The sequence below is a fragment of the Oncorhynchus mykiss genome, chromosome 11 (genome assembly GCF_057628025.1).
Source record: "Oncorhynchus mykiss isolate SJ-2025 chromosome 11, ASM5762802v1, whole genome shotgun sequence".
NCBI lineage: Eukaryota > Metazoa > Chordata > Actinopteri > Salmoniformes > Salmonidae > Oncorhynchus > Oncorhynchus mykiss.
The window spans coordinates 64,938,171-64,944,170 of record NC_143032.1 but is presented as its reverse complement, the minus strand read 5'-3'; positions in this window follow the sequence as shown (position 1 = coordinate 64,944,170).

Below are 6,000 nucleotides of genomic sequence, written 5' to 3'. Positions count from 1 at the left end.
CTCATCACTGTCAAACGCTCCCTAAAACACTTCAGCGAGCAGGCATTTCTAATCAACCTGGCCCGGGTATCCTGGAAGGATATTGACCTCATTCCTTCAGTAGAGGATGCCTTTAAAACTGTTTTCCTGGGGGCCTCCCGGGTGGCGCTGTGGTTAAGGATGCTGTACTGCAGCGCCAGCTGTGCCACCAGAGACTCTGGGTTCGCGCCCAGGCGAACCGCGACCGGGAGGTCCGTGGGGCGACGCACAATTGGCCTAGTGTCATCTGGGTTAGGGAGGGTTTGCCAGGTGCACAGCGTTTCCTCCGACACATTGGTGCGGCTGGCTTGCAGGTTGGATGCGCGCTGTGTTAAGAAGCAGTGAGGCTTGGTTGGGTTGTGTATCGGAGGATGCATGACTTTCAACCTTCGTCTCTCCCGAGCCCGTATGGGAGTTGTAGCGATGAGACAAGATAGTAGCTACTAACAATTGGATACTACGAAATTGGGGTAAAAAAAATAATTTAAAAGGGCTTTCCTCACCATCTTAAATAAGCATGCCCCTTTCAAAAAATGTAGAACCAGGAACAGATATAGCCCTTGGTTCACTCCAGACCTGACTGCCCTTGACCAGCACAAACACATCCTGTGGCGTACTGCATTAACATGGAATAGCCCCCTCGATATGCAACTTTTCAGGGAAGTTAGGAACCAATATCAGGAAAGGCAGTTAGGAAAGCAAAGGCTAGCTTTTTCAAACAGAAATTTGCATCCTGTAACACTAACTCCAAAAAGTTCTGGGACACTGTAAAGTCTATGGAGATTAAGAGCACCTCCTCCCAGATGCCCACTGCACTGAGGCTAGGGGAGGGTCTGGGTGGGTGTCTGTCCGCGGTGGCGGCTCTGGCGCAGGACGTGGACCCCACTCCACCATAGTCCTTGTCTGCCTCTTAGCCCGACTCTGTGGCCTCTTTAGAGTGGCGACCCTCGCCGCCGACCTCGGACTGGCCATGCTCTCCACCTGGCTACCCCGACCTCGGTCAACAACCCTGCACCCCTCACTGCAACTTGCCCAAGCCTCCCCATTTCTCCTTCACCCAAATCCAGATAGCTGATGTTCTGAAAGAGCTGCAAAATCTGGACCCCTACAAATCAGCAGGGCTAGACAATCTGGACCCTCTCTTCCTAAAATTATCCGCCAAAATTGTTGCAACCCCTATTACTAGCTTGTTCAACCTCTCTTTCGTGTCGTCTGAGATCCCCAAAGATTGGAAAGCTGCTGTGGTCATCCCCCTCTTCAAAGGGGGAGACACTCTAGACCCAAACTGCTACAGACCTATATCTATCCTACCCTGCCTTTCTAAGGTATTTGAAAGCCAAGTTAACAAACAGATAGCCAACCATTTCGAATCCCATCGTACCTTCTCCACTATGCAATCTGGTTTCCGAGCTGGTCACGGGTACACCTCAGCCATGCTCAAAGTCCTAAACGATATCACAACCGCCATCAATAAGAGACAATACTGTGCAGCTGTCTTCATCACCCTGGCCAAGGCTTTTGACTCTGTCAATCACCATATTCTTGGTGATCGGCAGACTCAACACCCTCAAATGACTGCCTCACCTGGTTCACCAACTACTTCTCTGACAGAGTTCAGTGTGTCAAATCGGAGGGTCTGTTGTCCGGACCTCTGACAGTCTCTATGGGGGTGCCACATGGTTCAATCCTCGGGCCGACTAATTTCTCTGTATACATCAATGATGTCGCTCTTGCGGTTGGTGATTCTCTGATCCACCTCTACGCAGACGACACCATTCTGTATACTTCTGGTCTGTCACGTTCTGACCTTAGTTCTTTTGTTATGTCTTTGTTTTAGTTGGGTGCATTTTCTATGTTAGTTTTTCTATGATTTGCTATTTCTGTGTTTGGCCTGGTATGGTTCTCAATCAGAGGCAGCTGTCAATTGTTTTCCCTGATTGAGAACCATATTTAGGGAGCCTGTTTTCTATTGTGTTTCGTGGGTGATTGTTTTCTGTTGTGTGTCTGCACCAGCCAGAACTGTTTTCGGTCGTTTCTCTTTGGTATTTTTGTTATTTCCGTGTTCATTTTAATAAATATGGACACATATCACGCTGCGCCTTGGTCCTCACCTTCTTCCACCAACAACGGCCATTACAGAATCACCGACCACCAAAGGACCAAGCAGCATGGTAAGGAGCAGAGCTATCTGGAGGAGGTTACAACATGGGATGAAATAGAGAGGTGGTCCGTCGACCCAGAGAGAGTGCCGGAGCCCGCCTGGGATTCTCTGGAACAATGTGAGGAGGGATACCGGAGAATGGAGTTGGCACGGCGGTCAAGGAAGCCCGAGAGGCAGCCCCAAAAATGTCTTGGTGGGAGGCACACGGGGAGTGTGGCTAAGTCAGGTAGGAGACCTGAGCCAACTCCTCGTACTTATCGTGGAGAGAGGTGGACCAGGCAGGCACCGTGTTATGCCGCGAGGCGCACGGTGTCCCCGATGCGCAGGCATAACCCGGTGCGGTACATAGCAGCGCCTCGTATCGGCTGGGCTAGAGTGGGCATCGAGCCAGGTGCCATGAAGCCGGCTCAGTGCATCTGGTCTCCAGTACATCTCCTCGGGCCGGGGTACATGGCACCAGCCCTACGCATGGTGTCCCTGGTTTGCTAGCACAGCCCAGTGCGGGCTATTCCACCTCGCCGCACTGGCCTGGCTACAGGGAGTATTCAGCCAGGTAGGGTTGGGCAGGCTCGGTGCTCGAGAGCTCCAGTGCGCCTTCATTTTAATAAATATGGACACATACCACGCTGCATCTTGGTCCTCACCTTCTTCCACCAACGGCCGTTTCATGGTCCATCTTTATACACTGTGTTATCTAACCTTCAGATGAGCTTCAATGCCATACAACTCTCCTTCCGTGGCCAACTGCTCTTAAATGCAAGCTCTTCAACCGATCGCTGCCCACACCTACCCACCTGTCCAGCATCACTACTCTGGAAGGTTCTGACTTAGAATATGTGGACAACTACAAATACCTAGGTGTCTGGTTAGACTGTAAACTCTCCTTCCAGACTCACATTAAGTATCTCCAATCCAAAATTAAATCTAGAATCTGCTTCCTATTTCGCAACAAAGCATCCTTCACTCATGTTGCCAAACATACCCTCGTAAGCTGGAGATTCTTATCTCCCTCACTAGCTTTAGGCACCAGCTGTCAGAGCAGCTCCCAGATCACTGCACCTGTACATAGCCAACTACCTCATCACCTGTAGCCATCCAACTACCTCATCACCATATTGTTATTTATTTTGCTCCTTTGCACCCCAGTACCGCTACTTGCACACTCATCTTCTGCACATCACCCCAGTGTTTAATTTGCCATACTGTAATAATTTCGCCACTATGGCGTATTTATTGCCTCACCCCCCACATCCTACCTTGTTTGCAACACTGTATATGGACTTTCTCTATTGTATTATCGTGTAAGGGTTTTCCTGTGGTGAAGGAGAAGCGGACCAAAACGCAGCGTGGTTATATTGATTCATGTTTAATAAAGAAAAATAAACACGAACACTACAAAACAATAAACGTGGAAAACCAAAAACAGCCCTATCTGGTGCAAAACACAGACAGGAACAATCACCCACAAACCCACAGTGAAACCCAGGCTACCTAAGTATGATTCTCAATCAGAGACTAATGACTAATGACTAATAACTAATGACACCTGCCTCTAATTGAGAACAATACTAGGCCGAAACATAGAAAAACAAACAGACTGCCCACCCAACTCACGCCCTGACCATACTAAATAAATACTAAACAAAGGAAATAAAGGTCAGACGTGACAGTACACCCCCCCCAAAGGTGCGGACTCCGGCCGCAAAACCTTAACCTATAGGGGAGGGTCTGGGTGGGCGTCTGTCCGCGGTGGCGGCTCTGGCGCGGGACGCGCACCCTACTCCACCATTGTCTTAGTCCGCCTTATTGTCTGCTTCCGTGGCCTCCTAACCACGGCGACCCCTCTAAATGACCCCACTGGACAGAGGGGCGGAAGCTCGGGACAGAGGGGCAGAAGCTCGGGGCTGAGGGGCTCTGGCGCCTCTGGGCTGAGGGGCTCTGGCGCCTCTGGGCTGAGGGGCTCTGGCGCCTCTGGGCTGAGGGGCTCTGGCGCCTCTGGGCTGAGGGGCTCTGGCGCCTCTGGGCTGAGGGGCTCTGGCGCCTCTGGGCTGAGGGGCTCTGGCGGCCCCTGGCTGACTGGCGGCACTGGCGGCCCCTGGCTGACTGGCGGCCCCTGGCGGCCCCTGGCTGACTGGCGGCACTGGCGGCCCCTGGCTGACGGGCGGCACTGGCGGCGCTGGGCAGACGGGCGGCTCAGGCGGCGCTGGGCAGACGGGCGGCTCAGGCGGCGCTGGGCAGACGGGCGGCTCAGGCGGCGCTGGGCAGACGGGCGGCTCAGGCGGCGCTGGGCAGACGGGCGGCTCAGGCGGCGCTGGGCAGACGGGCGGCTCAGGCGGCGCTGGGCAGACGGGCGGCTCAGGCGGCGCTGGGCAGACGGGTGGCTCAGATGGCGCTGGGCAGACGGGAAGCTCCGGCAATGCTGGAGAGGAAGACTCTGGCAGCGCTGGAGAGGCGGGAGACTCCGACAGCGCTGGAGAGGAGGAAGGCTCCGGCAGCGCTGGACAGGCGGGAGCCTCTGTAAGGATGAGCCGGAGAGACAGCCTGGTGCGGGGGGCTGCCACCGAAGGGCTGGTACGTGGAGGTGCGTGGAGGTGGTGACGGATAGACCGGACCGCACTGGAGCTCTTGAGCACCGAGCCTGCCCAACCTTACCCGGTTGAATGGTCCCGGTCGCCCTGCCAGTGCGGCGAGGTGGAATAGCCCGCACTGGGCTATGCAGGCGAACCGGGGACACCGTGCGCAAGGCTGGTGCCATGTAAGCCGGCCCAAGGAGACGCACTGGAGACCAGATGCGTAGAGCCGGCTTCATGGCACTTGGCTCGATGCCCACTCTAGCCCGGCCGATACGCGGAGCTGGAATGTACCGCACCGGGCTATGCACCAGCACTGGGGACACCGTGCGCTTCACAGCATAACACGGTGCCTGCCCGGTCTCTCCAGCCCCCCGGTAAGCACAGGAAGTTGGCGCAGGTCTCCTACCTGGCTTCACCACACTTCCTGTGTGTGTCCCCCCCAATAAATTTTTTGGGCTGACTCTCTGGCTTCCATCCACACCGCCGTGCTGCCTCCTCATACCAGCGCCTCTCCGGCTTCGCCGCCTCCAGCTCTTCTTTGGGGCGGCGATATTCTCCAGGCTGTGCCCAGGGTCCTTTACCATCCAACTCATCCTCCCATGTCCATTCCTCTTTTCGCTGCTGTTGCCCGTTACCGCGCTGCTTGGTCCTGTTGTGGTGGGTGATTCTGTAAGGGTTTTCCTGTGGTGAAGGAGAAGCAGACCAAAACGCAGCGTGGTTATATTGATTCATGTTTAATAAAGAAAGATGAACACTACAAAACAATAAACGTGGCAAACCAAAAACAGCCCTATCTGGTGCAAAACACAGAGACAGGAACAATCACTCACAAACACACAGTGAAACCCAGGCTACCTAAGTATGATTCTCAATCAGAGACAACTAATGACACCTGCCTCTGATTGAGAACCATACTAGGCCGAAACATAGAAATACCCCAAAACATAGAAAAACAAACATAGACTGCCCACCCAACTCATGCCCTGACCATACTAAATAAATACAAAACAAAGGAAATAAAGGTCAGAACGTGACCTTTACATCAGTATGTTTGTTTATTCCATGTGTAACTCTGTATTGTTGTTTGTGTCGCACTACTTTGTTTTATCTTGGCCAGGTCGCAGTTGTAAATGAGAACTTGTTCTCAACTAGCCTACCTGGTTAAATAAAGGTGAAATAATTCATTTTTTAAATCATGCAATCGCCTTATCACTAAGGCCTTATCACTAAGGCCTTATCACTAAGGCC